The sequence below is a fragment of the Microtus ochrogaster genome, linkage group LG7_11 (assembly GCF_000317375.1).
Source record: "Microtus ochrogaster isolate Prairie Vole_2 linkage group LG7_11, MicOch1.0, whole genome shotgun sequence".
Taxonomy (NCBI): Eukaryota; Metazoa; Chordata; class Mammalia; order Rodentia; family Cricetidae; genus Microtus; species Microtus ochrogaster.
Window position 1 is genome coordinate 15,578,184 of NC_022032.1, and position 16,078 is coordinate 15,594,261.

A 16,078-nucleotide genomic window follows, 5' to 3' on the forward strand; every position below is an offset into this window, starting at 1 on the left:
AGAAGGAGGGAGGGAGAGAGGGTCCCACTACATAGCTCTGACTGGCCTGGAGCTCTTAGTGTCAACTAGTCTGGATTCAAACTTGCAATAATCCTCTTAATTCTGCCTCCCAAATGCTGTGTGACTGGCATGTGCCACCATCCCGATTTCTGATTAGCAGTTTTCAAAGTTAACAACTTATGCTGCATTCAACTTAAAGGCAAAAATGTCTAACTTTAGAAATAAAATGTGGTTGGTTATATTGTGGTACATGCCTTTTATAAACAAAAACAAAAGTTTGTATGTTAGTAACAAAATTAAAATGATATGTTTTGAATGGGCTGTTATGAGAGGATAGGAGATAAAATAAAATTTAAAAGGGGGACTCCAGCCAGTGAAGCAGACCGGCGCCTTGCACAGCCATCATCGGAGAGCTTCCTCCTGCAGTAGATGGGAATAAAGGCAGAGACCGCAGTCAGATATGCGGAGAGTGAGAGACTTTGGAACACTCGTTTTCTAGATGGGATGTCACCTCAAATGCACCCCCTCAGAGCTCAGGGAACCTAGAAAAAGAGGAAGCAGAAAGAAGAGAGCCAGCGGAGATGGAGGACATCAAGAACACAGAGCCTTCTAAATCACACTGATCCAGGCACATATGAACTCACAGAGACCGAGGCAGCAAGCACAGCGCCTGCACAGGGCTTAGCTTCCAGTTCAGTGTTTTTATGGGATTCCTGGGTGTGCAAACAAATGGGTCTCTGTTTACTGTGCCTTCTCTTGGGCTCTTTTCCTTCTATTTGTTTGTCTTGTCCAACTCAGATGTGTTAGTTATTATTTACTTTATTATATTAAGCCTTAGAGGCCTGTTTGTTTCCTAATGAGAGACAGAAAGGGAACAGATTCAGACAGGGGGGAGGTAGGAGGAACTGAGAGGGTTTACAGGTAGGGTAGGGGGAAACCCTTTCAATAAAATGAAAAGGAATAAATTTAAAAGGGAGGAAAAGTTATTTAAAGCAGGTGTGTTTTCTAAGTTAGCAGTCACACATGAGCTACAACCTTAACGTAAACAGTTAAAATTTTACCCATAAGCACAGCCTGAGAGACTGCTTTTTCCAAACCCACCCTCATTTTCTGAAAATAGAATATAACTATATCTTCATTATTTATATTAAGAATTTATGATTTTAAAAAAGCTTTTTTAAAAAAACTAAACATATTTGATCTCCAAATAGCTGAAGTAAAGAAAAGAGTTTGGGACGCCCAGAGCACAATGTGGTCTGTTCTGCTTGTTCCTTTGTAGGCTGAAATGAAATGGAAAGTTCTACCTTGAACCTCTCCTCCAAACCCACCCAAAATACAATGAGGCTAGAAGCTAGTTAAATTCTAAATCTCTCCTCCAAACTACAGTGTCAATCATTCCAAACGTTCTCGAAGGCCCGTGGTGATGTTCTGAGTTGTGGTGACTGTCATCCACTCTCATGGAAAAAAATGTCAGCATTACCACAGTCCAGTCAAGAGTGCAGATAGTAACTTACCTCGAGTCAAAGTGAATCAGCCCTCGGCTAGGCTCAGTCCAGACGCAGCCTCCCAGGAACTGCTAACTGAAGTCAGCATTTGTAAATTGTCTTCTCCATTATTTGATTAGAAAGAGGCAAAGTTGATTCTGGCTCTAATCCAGAAACAACATGAAGAAATCAGTTTAACGGGAAGGAAGACAAAAAATAAACCAAGGGCAAACCCCTGAAACTCTTACATTTTCAATTTCTGCCACTTACATGATATTTTATTGGATTATATATCTTTATTTTATTTTTAAAGATTTATTTATTTATTATATATACAGTGTTCTGCCTGCATGTCAGAAGAGGGCACCAGATCTCATTACATATGGTTGTGAGCCACCATGTGGTTGCTGGGAATTGAACTTAGGACCTTTGGAAGAGCAGCTAGTGCTCTTAAACTCTAAGCCATCTCTCCAGCCCAGATTATATATCTTGATTTCAGCCTTTTATACTTATGCTCACCTAGAGAATTTTGCACTTTATCTATCCTAAAATCAAAGTGCAGCTGAAGCTTTGCCTTATAGATGTTAAAGTTAATAAGCTGTCACCCCATATCATAAAAAAAAAATAAGCTGTCACCTGCAAAGTGGAGCGCTAAGTATAATTTCAGCTAAGACATGGATAGAGGCCACATTTTTCTTAGGTATGAAAACATCACCATCACAGAATGAATGTCCAGTTTACTTGATCTCCTTTTTTATTATTTTTCTTTATTTTTGAGAATTTTAGACCTGAAAACACAAAATATTATCCATCTCCCATTTTCTTCCAAGTTCCCTCCATGTCCTTGACAGCATGACCCCCTCCCAACATCACTTTCCTTCCTTCTTTCCCTCCCTCCCTCCCTCCCTCCCTCTCTTCCTTCCTTGATAATCCCCTAAATCCCATTAGTGTTGCCCATATGTTCATGGATGTGGGGCTGTCCACTAGCAAAAGCGTTCTCTAGCCAGGCGGTGGTGGCGCACGCCTTTAATCCCAGCACTTGGGAGGCAGAGGCAGGTGGATCTCTGTGAGTTCGAGGCCAGCCTGGTCTACAAGAGCTAGTTCCAGGGCAGGCACCAAAGCTACAGAGAAACCCTGTCTCGAAAAACCAAAAAAAAAAAAAAAGCGTTCTCTATATGTGAAATTGCGACACGCACCTGTAAGCATGGGCTGTACTCTCAGCAAGCTCTTCTTTCTGTTTTCAAAGCCTCTGGAGCAGTTTCTGACATGCAATAGGTAACTTCTAGTTCCACTAATCGCATTGTGCAACAGTCTCAAGCTGGAAGCCCAGGTCATTCTGTCTCTGTTCATTCTGATGTAACTCAAGTAGCTATTTGCTGTTTGCTGTTTGTTCTGCTGCCCCGATTTCCTAACTCAGATTCCAGTAAAATGCATGTCGTTTTTCTTCTGTCCTTTGTTATTTACTGAGCAAAAGTATTACCTGTTTTTGACCTTCCCGTTAAACACTTTTTTTATGATTTACTTAGAAAATTTGGAAGTTATTATAGAAAAGTTAGTTCTGATGATTAAAAAAAAAAAAAGAAGGAAAAAGACAAGATCTCCTGAGTAAATTGGAAGCATGGGAGCAGGGGAGAGGGTGGAAGAGGAGAGGGGAGGAAGGAAGAGGCGAGGAGAAAATGTATAGTTCCATTAAAAACAATAAATAAAATTTAAGAAAAAGGAAAAATGTTATTTAGGCTGAAACGATCTACACATACAGAAGAATTATCACGTTTAAAATGTTAGAAAATTCAAGCTGTTGACATTAAAAGGAAAATAAGAAGTTTTAAAGCTAATGTGGTAATAACCACTGTGCTGAAGTATGATAGTCTGAACTTATTTTTCTTCCTTGTGTCTTCATTGCTTTCTCTCCATTCAAAAAAAAGTTGGTAAAGTCTAAAGTGGCAGGAGGTCTACAGAAGGGGACAAGAGTAACAATAGCAAGAACTACCACATTTGCCACATTTTCCCCTTGCCAAATATAGTAAGATTGGTTTTTTTTTCTTTCTTTGCCTTTTGGTGATGGCTGGAGATTAAACCTATGGCCTACCACATTCTCAGAACCAGAACCTGTTTTTTTTTTAAATATTTATTTATTTATTATGTATACAATATCCTGTCTGTGTGGTATGTCTGCAGGCCAGAAGAGAACACCAGACCTCATTACAGATGGTTGTGAGCCACTATGTGGTTGCCGGGAATTGAACTCAGGACCTTTGGAAGAGCAGGCAATGCTCTTAAGCACTGAGCCATCTCTCCAGCCCCCAGAACCTGTTTTACCGGTGAGCTATATAACCCTAGCCATAGCAGTAGCTACATTAACTCAGTCTCAATATCCTACTGGTCTACCATCTGTCTCCATTTCACAGGTAAGGGGATAAGGCACAGAAGTTGAAATAATTTGCCCAAGGTGACACAGCTAACAAGAGGTGGAGCCAGGACTCAAAGGCAATCTGGCTCTGAATTCATGACCCTCACTGTGAAAGTTAGGTTATGGTGTCAGTCAAGGACTTGGTTCAGATCACTGTTACAAGAGAAATGCAGAAAAAGCTAATCGGACGGTAAGAACAATATTTAGGGTCAATGTCCTGTGAAAGCAGGCTCCAACCTGCAATTTCTAAGAGTTTTGCCAGGCCTTTTGGGGTGAGAGGAGTGGGCAAACAGAGTGGAAGAACGGTCATAAGAATTATCAAATCACTGGCCGTGGTGCCACAAGCCTGTGCTATCAGCCCTTATTTAGGAGGCTGAGGCAGGAAGGTTGCAGGTTCAAGGCTGGCCTATGCTACTGTATTTTGGAAGGAGGGAATCAGGAAGAGTGGAAAGAGGAGAATAAGGAGGAAGGGAGGAAGCTGATGTTATAGTTCAGTTATTAAGGTTACAAAGCACTTATCCAGTATGGCGCAAGACCTTGGATCTACTCCACACCTCTCAAAAAAAAAAAAAAAAAAAGCCGAAATTACATGGTTGTATAAAACCTTGGAAATGAGACTCAACCTGAGATCTGAAAGAAATATAACAAAAAAAAAAATTAAATAAGAGGAGCAGGTTGGTCCAGTGTTGAGGCAATAGACCAGAAACAGAAAGGTCGGGATGCATACTTAAAGGCATGAGTATTTGTTTATTGTTAGGATCTCATGCAGCTCAGGCTGGCCTGGAACTCCACTTCCCAGAGTGTTGGGATTCCAGGCATCAATAACACACTAATGCATGCCAGGCAAACAGTCTACCAACAGAGCTGTTTCCTCAGTCCCAATGCCTAGTGAGTCTTTGTTTTCTTTTTTAATTCTATTTATGTTATATGTGGGTGTTTTGTCTGAATATATGTTTGTGTACCACATGTATGACTACTGCCAGAAGGAGGTGTTGGATCCCTTGAGATGTGACTTACAGAAGGCTGTGAGCTAGTATAGGTGCTGGGAATCAAACCTGGGTCTTCTGGAAGAGCAGCCAGGGCTCTCATCCAATGAGCAGCTCCAGCCCTGGCAATGCATGTTTTTGTCATTGTTATTGTTTCTTGTTTTTTTTTTAAATATTTATTTATTTATTATATATAGTGTTCTGCCTACATGTATGCCTTCAGGCCAGAAGAGGGCACCCGATCTCATTATAGATGGTTGTGAGCCACCATGTGGTTGCTGGGAATTGAACTCAGGTCCTCTAGAAGAGCTGTCAGTGCTCTTAACCGTTGAGCCATTTCTCCAGCCCTTTGTTGGTTTTTGAGACTCTAGTCTCACTATGTAGCTCTGACTGGCCTGGAACTCACTATTTAGACCAGGCTGGCCTGGAACTCACAGAGATCTACCCATCTCTGCCTCTCAAGGGCTGGGATTAAAGTGTGTGCCACTATGCTGGCTCCCAGGGCATAGATTTTAAAACAAGCTTCAGTGAACTAAACTGTGAAGTCATTAAGGTTTACAGCTCGTAGAAGCTAGATTTATGTGGCTCCCTAAGAGAGTCTATGGACTAACTGACTCAATACTTGCTTTCTCGAGGATTATGTGAAATAGGAATGCTAATTTATTAATAAAGAAAAAAAAGAGAATTGCCTTCTAACTTCTTGATTTATTTTACCTAGAAAATCTGCTCCTTGTGGGCTATGGCTATGAATTAAAAACCAAACAGGGAGACTTGGAAAGCAGAGGACATTGGATCATCTTGGGGGCCTACTTTTTAAGAAATGATCCTATTCGCTGTTTTTCTCTGGTCCAAGGACATTTTCATTGAGCAGAAGGTACAGGCCCTTTAAGATCACGATTCTGTAGCTCTGGGATGAGTCAAGTAGGTAATGGCAAATGAACTCTTTCACTCTCTTTTTAAAGAAGAAAAGTTCACCCAGAGAACTCTTCACTTATACATCAGACCCAGGGCGGCTGTCATCTGAACCCGCTCGACCTTGCATTTGCCTGCTGGATTGGAGGCCTGCCTGGTGTGTGATATTTGAGCAAATCCCAACGTGAAGGTTTTAATTTCAGTCGATCTGTCTCCTGCCAACTCAAACGACAGCAGAGACAGGTCAGCTCTCAGCCCTATCACCAAGTAGACCCAGGTAACTGATCTTCTATCTATTAGTTTATTTCCACAGTATACTGTTCTCTTTTTAAAATTCTACTGATTTGTTTTGGTTAGCATAGCAAATAGAGGGTTCCACTGTGATATTTTCGTTGTATTTTGCTCATATTTGACACCCATTGCCTTTCCTTACTGCTAGCACCATTCTTCCTCCCAAAAGAATTCCTCTTCCACTTTCATAGCGTGTGTGTGTGTGTGTGTGTGTGTGTGTGTGTGTGTGGTAAAGCTAGAGTTTTCATGTGAGAAGAAAAATACAACATTTTTCTTCACTTTCCCCCGTTGCTCTCTCGTTCTCCCTTCCTTTTGAGTCCTTCCCAACACAGACCATGTAGTCCTCTTTATACCTTATGTCTGGTGGATATAGTCGTTGATGTTTTTTTTAACCTTTTGAAAAGTATCTGGTCTTTACTAATTGGTAGTTATAACAAATATCAGTTAAATTTTTATTTTACACAGTCTGGGTGTGCGCAGAGGCTTTAGACAACAGAGTTTGGTAGAAACAACAAACAATATCACTGGCATGAGGAAAAAGCAGAAGATGCAGATTGTAGGATCCAATAAGAGGCCTTAATTCAAACCCATTATCAAAAGTTGGATTTCTGAGCTGGGCAGTGGTGGCGCTTGCCTTTAATTCGAGTACTTGTGAGTTCAAGGACAACCTGGTTTATAAGAGCCGGTTCCAGGACAGGCTCCAAAGCTACAGAGAAACCCTGTCTCCAAAAACAACAACTACAACAAAACAAAAGTTGGATTTCTGTACTGCTTTTGATAGACAATGAGTCTATTCATTTTCTCTTCTCTGTTTCATTTTGTATATACTTTTAAGTATAGATTTCATATATGAGTATGGAATAGTTGATATTTTGAGCCTGGATTGTTTTACTCAACATGATGGTCTCCAGTTCTATCCATTTTCCTGTAACTCACATAATTTTATCCTTCTTTATGACTGAATAAAGTTTGAATGTGTGTGTGTGTGTGTGTGTGATGTTTATTAGCTCATTTGTTGATGGACATATAGGCTGGTTTCATCTCAGCTATGATGACATATGAGCTGTACAGTTAAGGGATCATTGTTTGATTTTGCTGAAGACTGGCATCTGCTTTGCTTTGGAGGAGCCACCATTGCCCATTCCAGCAAGTCGTGCCATCTCTTTGAGCATCAGTTTTCTCCTCTATAAAATTAAGTGATTGAACCAAATCAAACATAAGATCCACTTTTGTTTCTCATTTATTTATTGCTTAATTGTTACTATTTACAAAACAACAGTAACAACAAAACCTACCTCACTGTCTTAGCTATGGTTAGTCTTGCTGTGATGAAACTCCATGACCAAAAGCAAGCTGGGGAGGAAAGGGTCCATTTGGCCTTACTTTCACATTGTTGACATAAGGCCAGCCACCATACTCACCCTACGATATATATAATATATAAAACAGAACTTCGTGGATAACCAAAGAGCAAAGACAAATTTTAATGTGTAAGTGATCAAGGTCAAAGCCTCATTTGGACACAGAGTCCTGTGGATGGACCTTCTCACTGCTCCCTGGGGCTCTCTGCAGGCAGTGATAGAGTTGTTGCAATCCTCAAGCCTAATCCCTACAGTGTTGCCTGAAAGGCTAGTTGTCTAGGGCACTCTGGGAGCTCAGGGGCTGCCCTAATCCCTTGAATGTGTTGCTGGTGCAGCAGATGGATGTTTCGTTTTCTTTTGAGAAAAGGTCTCTTGTAGCCTGAGCTGACCTTGGATCCCCACGCCCAACCCAATCCTCCTGCTTTTCTTCCCAAGTGCTGAGGTTACAAGGGATCAAATCTCCCATGAGTGAGATGTTTCTAAACATGTTTTATCTTTACCTCCTTTCTTGCCACATAAAAAAGGGGCAAAACTTCTATCCCCCCTCTTCAAACATAAGAATAAAAACTAGAGTCAGATGGTGGTGGCACACTCCTTTAATTCCAACACTCAGGAGGTAGAGGCAGGTGGATCTCTATGAGGCTAGCCTGGTCTATAGAGCGAGTTCCAGGACAGGCTCCAAAGCTACAGAGAAACCCTGTCTTGAAAAAAAAAAGGAATAAAAGCTGGTAACATAATAATAATAAACTAGTAATATGCAGAGGAATTTTGATTTTTATTTCCACAAGATTTCCATTTCAGAATATAATCTGGGCCTTATTTTTATGTAAAAAAAAAAAACTCTTTAAAGATCATCCATTGGACTGAAGAGATGGCTCAGTGGTTAAGAGCACTGGTTGTTTTTCCAGAGGTCCTGAATTCAATCCCCCCTCCCCCGACACACACACAACCACATGGTGGTTCACAACCATCTATAGTGGAATCTGATGCCCTCTTCTGGCATAAAGGTGTCCATGCAGATAGAGCACTTTGTGTGTGTGTGTGTGTGTGTGTGTGTGTGTATGCTTGTATATATGTATGTACGTATAATATATATATAAAACAAATAAATAAATCTAAAAAAGAAAAGATATATCCTTTATAAAAAGTCACTCACCAGAAAACAGAAAAGCTTTTTCCTTACAAAAGACATGTTTTTTCCCCTAGCTAATATTAAGTTGTCATCAAACCCTCCTAATAAATATGAGAAATTGACTATACACTTTTATCTCTGCTCCCTCTCCAAACCCCTCAAAAATGAAAACAGTGAAACAAAAAGGCATAAACTGACAATAGCAAAGAAAACACAAATGATACACGTAGTGTGGGATTCCCCTCTGTATGCTGTGAATAGCATTGGTTAATAAAGAAACCACTTTGGAACAGAGCTACAGGGGAACAGAGCTAAACAGAATGCTGGGAAGCCATGTAGCCCTGCCAGAGATAGATGTCAGAACTTTTTCCGGTAAGCCACAGTCTTGTGGCGATACACAGATCAATAGAAATGGGTTAAATTAATATGTAACAGTTAGCCAATAAGAAGCTAGAGCTAATGGGCCAAGCAGTGATTTAATTAATACAATTTTTGTGTGATTATTTCGTGGCTGGGCAGCTGGGAACCAACAAGCAGCCTCCTCCAACATACACGAGTTAAAAGATTACAAGCACTAGCTGAGCACAGTGGAGCAAGCCTTTAATCCCAGTACTTGGGAGGCAGCATCAGGCAGATCTCTGAGTTTGGGGCCAACCTGGTCTACAGAACAAATTCTAGGGAGAGGCAGGTAGATCAGGATAGATAGATAGATAGATAGATAGATAGATAGATAGATAGATAGATAGATAGATAGATACATACATACATACATACATGATAGATAGATACATACATACATGATAGATAGATAGATAGATAGATACATACATACATACATACATACATACATACATACACACATACATAGACAGATAAGACTCCTTCCTCACTCAGCTGTAGTTTCTACCCTCTTCATGCCTTTGCCTCATTTTACAACTGAGAGAATTTGATCCGGAAAGCATTTTCATTTAAGGCTTAAGGAACATTGGAAGGAATAAGATATGATCAGAAAAAGTACATGATAAAGAGTGAGACCAGGACTGAAGAGATGGGTTAGTCCCCAAAGTGCTTGTCTGACAAGCAGGAAACACCAGAGCATGCTCCCCAGATCCAAGGTATTAAACAAACAAAACTAAACAAAACAAAACGGACAACAGCACATTAAAAAAAAAAAATACGGGCATGGTGACCTGCTGTTATCATCCTAGCACTGGAAGGGCAGGAACAGGGGGATCCCTGATGCTTGCTGGGCAATCATTTAAGATTTAGGACTGTCAGAGGCCTGGTCTCAAAAAAAGAAAAAAAAGAGGAAAAAGAAAAGAAAAAAAGAGAAGAGAAAAATCTGCCTGATGCTCTCTGTAAGCTTATAAAAGAGAATGTAAAGACATAATAAACATTTGTCCGATTTCCTAGAAGTGTTGAGCCTTGTATTCCCTAAAGCCTGTGTCCTCTCCAAGGGTCCCAGCTAAGTTACAATGAAATGATTACTTGGTACCCCAGTTTCTCATTTATTTGAATCTTTTGTTTTACCTCTGGTTATATAACCAACGGTAAATGAGTTATCAAGCCAGAAAAATAATTAAAAGTCTTTTCTTATTCCATTTTTTTTCTTACAAAAGCTAAAACAAGCTTCAACCGAGGAAAATATTTGGTTTTCTTTCTCTGTACAAAGGACTTTGGAGTTATGTATATTTTATGCTTCTGAACAGCACCATTTTTCTCCTCATAAGATCATATGCCATATTTTTCTACCAAATAAAGGTTGAATTGTAATCAATAACAGATTTTACTTTCTTACACTTAGCACATGAAAAAAAAATTCAGCTTTACTGTGAAAAAAATTCTGTGGGGATAAAAAGAAAACAAGAGCACTTGGTAAGTAAAACCACATTTTAAAATGTCTTATAAAATTAAAAAAATAATAATATAATCAAATACTTTCACAACTGCCATATGCCAGGAAATGTGCTAGAAACCCAAAAAGTAAACAAACTGGTCTGAACCTGCTCTGTGACTACATTTAATTGTCCATTAAGGATTCTCAACCTTGGTATTATTGATATTTTGGATTTAAACCATTCAGTGCCATTGGTTCTTCCGTGGTGATTGTTTTGTGTGTGGTGGGATGTTTAATACTGTTCTTGCTCCTAAACCCCCTGGCTGCTGTTAACATCTCTACCTCTTCTCCCCTGTTGTGACAACCAAAATGAACCCAGATGCTACAAAGTGGGCCCCCTGAGGTCAAACAGCCCTCAGCTGAAAACCACTGACTTATGGCCATCTCTGTTTTTTTAAAATATGTCTATCTATGTGTATATATATATGTGTGTGTGTGAGAGAGAGAGAGAGACAGAGGCAGAGAGAGGCAGAGGCACAGAAGGGCTACCTGCTGCACATGTGAAGGATCAAGAATGTATACAAAGTGAGAGATTCCTCGAAAATGGAAGTGTTTTGAGCTGTCTTTTGTCGTTGTTGTTGTTTTCTTTCCTATGTCCTCTGTAGAAGAATTAAAGGGAAATTCTATAATACTCATAATTCAAATTCTAGAATATAATTTGTGCCGGTCATCAGCAACGAAAGATTCTGAAATATTGAGGCCTAGTTCCAGAGATGTTTTGTTCTTGTTATAAGCTAATAGGCATCATCTTGACGTCCGAAGCAAAAATAGATTAGATTCACTGGAGGCATACTAGACAAATAATAGATCCAATTAAGGACTGACACAGACAAGCAAAAAATGTAGCACTTAAGGATGGCTCCCCCCCCAAAAAAAAGAGTTCTTGGACTTTAGCTACAGTGTGCTGCTCATTAAAAATGTTTGAATTCCAGTGGAAATCTAGCCTCTGTAGTTGTCCACATAAACTTCAAATCTCCAAGAGGAAAAGTCCATCCAATTAGTCTGGTGACCTGTATGGGAGTGTAAACCCTGATATCAGAGTTATCCCCCGGATCTTTTGATGATCTTGACTGGTGGGGGAATCGCTGTATGCAAGAATGTCTCCTCGATATGTGTCTCCTTTGATGCATTCGGAACTTTCAAGGAAAAGACGAAGAAGAATATACCTGGCTAAATTGAAGATTGCTTGGTATGGAAAGGATGCCTGGCAAACATACCATCTCGTCTCCCATGACTGTCCTCGGTACTGAATCAAATATCAAGTCCTCTTTTGTTATTGCTGTAATGTATACATTCGAGGCACATAACATATAAATAATACGAATAAAAATGGCTGTCCAAATTTCATCAGTAATCATGTATAAAAATAAAACCTTATTTTTCCTTAGGCTTAAAAAAATAAAAACCAAGCCTCTTCTGTACTTTTGCATTCAGTAACAAAAACTTCAGGCCAAGAAATGCAGGAAAGCAGTTGACCCTCACAAGTTTTGAAGCTAATAGCCCAAAAGGTGTGGTATCAGCTCTCACGAGCAGTTTTTTGGACTGTGCTGAAGGCAAAGAATAAAGAGAGTGCAGACAGAGTCAGTGGCAGCTGAGGTTTTACGTGGATCATAAACGAGGAAACTGGTTTCTTCCACACCTTCCTAATCCTCCATAATTTCCCAATAACAGTCTCTCTCCCCTGAACCTCCCTACCCCTCCCATACACTGTCCACCAATCATACTCCCTAGAACCCAACCGTCTTCCCCAGAAGATTCTGTCAGATGAGAAGTGTTTACTGCAGAGGGTAGTTATTGCCTTTGAACACTGAGATTTTTATTTTTTTGAGATAGGGTCTCTTGTAAGCTAGGCTGGCCTCCAACTACACCATGTAGCTTAGGATGATCTAGAAACTTGATTTTTCTCTCTCTGCCTCTAAGGGATTTTGGTTTCTGAGCACATGCTACATAGTTTTTGTAGTGCTAGAGATCAAACTTCAGGTTTTATCAGGCTAGGCAAGCATTCAACCGACTGAACATCACCAGCCAGAGCATGTATGGTATGGCTCACAAGGCCAGAAATATTTAATTCCTGGCCTTTCTAGGAAGCTTGTCGACTGCTGCCTTACACGATTCTGGCTCCCTCATGTTCTTAGAGTTCTGCTTGTCGCTTCCTTAGACCTTTGGTAGTTCATTCTATCACCCAACATTCTTGGCTGTTATCCCTAGGAATATTTTGTTCTCTTCTGGCAAAGAAAGGACATTCTAGTATTTATCTGGTTAATCTGAATGTACGCGTGTGTTGTCATTTCTCCAAGTTTAGAGTCTTCATCGTGGCAAGAGAGATGCAGTGTACGAGACTTTCAAAGGTGGAACAGGAAAAAACAATAGGATCCACAGCTATCCCTAAATAATGGAGTGTCTCTCATACGGCTCAGAGTAGAGCCAACCACTGTAGGAAGTAATACTTTCTAGTTGGGATGGCCAGTCTGCAAATAATGACCTGGAGACTTATTATTAATTATGGTAGTTTGACCTTTAGCTTAGGCTTGTCTCAACTAGCTCTTAAACTTAAATTTAAACCTATGTTCTGCCATGTGCGTTACCTCTCTTCCATCTTGCACCTCTATATCTAACCAATGGCTCTGCCTTTCTTCTTCTCAGAGTCCTCGCTGTCTCTGGAAGTCCCACCTCCCCTCTTCCTGCTTAGCTATTGGCCATTCATCTCTTTATCAAGCCAGTCAGAGAGCGTCTTGGCAAAGCCACATCTTCACAGTGTAAACAAATATTCTGCAACAAATCTTGTTGTATATTCATCCAAAAGCTGGCACTTATTTGAAAGCACTTGACACACCTCAAGATCTTAGTTATTTATTTAGAAAAAGATACTTTTCTAGACTAGATTTAATATCTTAAAAATCAAACTTCTCTCTTACAACTATCCCAAACTTGAGTCCTGATTTTATGTAGGTTTGCTTTTAACAACAGGGTTTTAACAGTGACAACAGAGGGGTCACTTCCTTACCCTTAATACTTTTCATCATCACCTGATTTAATTAAATTAATTTTTATCTAAATTTTTATTTTTAATTAAATTTCGTTTTTAAAATCTATTTATTTATTTATTTATTTTTGAGGCAAGGTTTCTCTGTAGTTTTGGAGCCTGTCCTGGAACTAGCTCTTATAGACCAGGTTCGCCTCGAACTCACAGAGATCCCCCTGCCTCTGCCTCACGAGTGGGATTAAAGACATGCGCCACCACTGCCCGGCTTTACATTTATTGTAACATATTTTCATGCTGTAGGGATGTGTAGTCTTTTGTTTACTGTCGCTTGGGTCCCTTTAATCTAATCCTAAGAAGTGCGCATTGCACATAGTGCAGACCTGACCAGGGTTACAATGGATAAACAGGATGAGTGAAGGTATATAACTCCTCACTCCAAAAACGACATACAAAGAAAATATAAGAAATGTATGGTAGTTATAACTCTGTAGAAGTAAAGATAGGGAAGGTGGATAAAATGCTAACATGGCTGGAATTAGAATTACAAGAATTATATTTCTCAAAGGAGTGGTTTTTGAGAGAAATGGACACAAATTGGGTATGAATAAGTCAGTAACCCAAACTGGTATAATATACACATTAATATTCCATTTTGAGAACAGCAGTTAGATATTTGTGAATTTGGTGACGAAGAATCGAAACTGGGCAGTAATGAGAGATGCCAGAGTAACCTGATAGAAGGGAAACAGAGAAGGGTATCAGAAGTCTTGAAACATGAACTATACATGTGGATCAGATCTAATTAGCTGATATAATCATATAATTGATTTAATTATATATGTTAACAGAGGTTTTTTTTTTTTTAACCATAAGAGATACATAAGAAAATCGTAATTAGACTAGGCCTGTGTTTTTCAGCAAGGTGTGATTTTCTTCATCTTTTTCTGCTCTAGGAGACACGTGGTAATTAAAGTCAGCAATCTTTTTTTTTTGGCTTTTTGAGACAGGGTTTCTCTGTGGCTTTGGAGCCTGTCCTGGAACTAGCTCTGTAGACCAGGCTGTAAAGTCAGCAATCTTTTGGTTTCTATCACTGGGAAGGTAGTTGTTCTATGCACCTTGTGAGTGGAGGCCAAGTAGTGCTGCTAAATATTCTGCAGTATACAGAATAGCCACTCCCATCCCTAAAACAAAACAACACACACACACACACACACAGACACACAGACACACACACACCACAGCCCATCAGCCAGCTAGATCGCTCAGTCTGTAAAAGCCCCGTCTTTAAGCCTGACAACCTAAGTGCCACCCTTAGAAACCACGTGGCGGAAGGACAGAGCTCCCCAAAATTGCCCTCTGACCTGAATGCATACACACATCCCAAACGAATAAACACACACATACACGCAAAATCAAAAGTCAACCTCACGAATCATTAAGTCCAACATGTCAACAGTGCTGTAATGAAGAAACTAGGAACTAGATTAAGTCAGAGAAGTAACAGTCTATAAACTGAACAGAAGCACAGGAACTAGGCCAGAGGTCATCAGAATTTTGCGTGGCATGACCAATATCTTCTTTCATCAAGTTATTCACTAAGCTAGTTTAAATTGAGTTGTACTTTTAAGTGCATTTCAAAATCACTTTCATATTCTACTTAGGCTTTGTATTTACACAGAGCAACACAGATACATTTCAGCAAGATAATGTTGAATGAACAAAGTCAGTTGAATAAGACTATATTCAGTGTGATACCATTTATATCAAATTTAAAAACTGAAAAATGAAGCAATTTTATTCATGAATATACACAATTATATGTGGAAAGTGAAATAATGATAAAATCAGTTCAGGATAGTGTCTATGGTTGTAAAGAGGAGGGATTTTGTAGGAAAGAATGGGGAGTTCTTACAATGGTAAATTGATTATTTTAGGTTATTTAATGAATCCTTGCAGAATTTTATTATTTTAGCTTAGCGCATATATCTTACACATTCTTTGCATTATACCAAAAATAATTACATAATAAAAACAATGGAAGTCGGTTATAATGGGCTTATGGACACTGAAGATTTTTCTTTTATGTACTATCACCACCTGCAGGTTAAACTAGCTATTGCAGAATATTATTTTTTTAAATAACAAAATAAAAATAGAGGAACACCAAAACAAATAAAATATGCAAGGAACTGAGACTATGTAGAGAAGTACAAAAAGCAATGTTTCAGTTACAGACATAATCTGTTGTTAGTAAACAAGTAAAATGTATTTTAAAATATAAACAATATAAACACAACATGTTATATTGTAAGCACCACTGGACCAGTGTCCCACTAGGTATCAAGAAACAGAAACAAGTAGTATTTTCCCCATCGTGACACTAAGTTTGCTAATGGAAACCCCAGTACTGAATTGTAATTGTAATTGAATTCATTCAGTTAGTCCTTAATACCAAACCAGAAGCCACCCTCTCTTGTCTCTGCTCCCTTTGCTTCTCTTCCTAGTTTGTACTAAACGTGGCCCTAAGTTAAAGTCTCAACGATTTCATGTTCAATATGAGAGACAATGCCACTCAAAGTGTGGGAACAGGACAATCATAAGTTCAGGGCAGCCTGCCAAAAG

At 39.4% G+C, this 16,078-nt stretch overlaps 1 protein-coding gene across 5 annotated transcripts in view; it reads right to left on the minus strand.

The window, feature by feature from the left end:
* Window positions 1-16,078, minus strand: part of Fgl1 (fibrinogen like 1) — a 44,558-nt gene that overhangs the window by 27,367 nt on the left and 1,113 nt on the right. The window contains exons 1-2 of one of the 5 annotated variants that reach the window (XM_013351982.1): window positions 2,682-2,770; window positions 1,515-1,683 (exon numbers count right to left, since the gene is read on the minus strand). The exons of 1 other annotated variant lie outside the window; for it this stretch is intronic. The gene's annotated coding sequence lies outside the window, so the exon portion shown is untranslated. Of the gene's footprint in view, window positions 1-1,514; window positions 1,684-2,120; window positions 2,245-2,680; window positions 2,771-16,078 lie in introns of those variants that run through there. 3 more of the 5 variants (XM_013351983.1, XM_013351981.1, XM_005362551.3) reach the window with 3 other exon arrangements.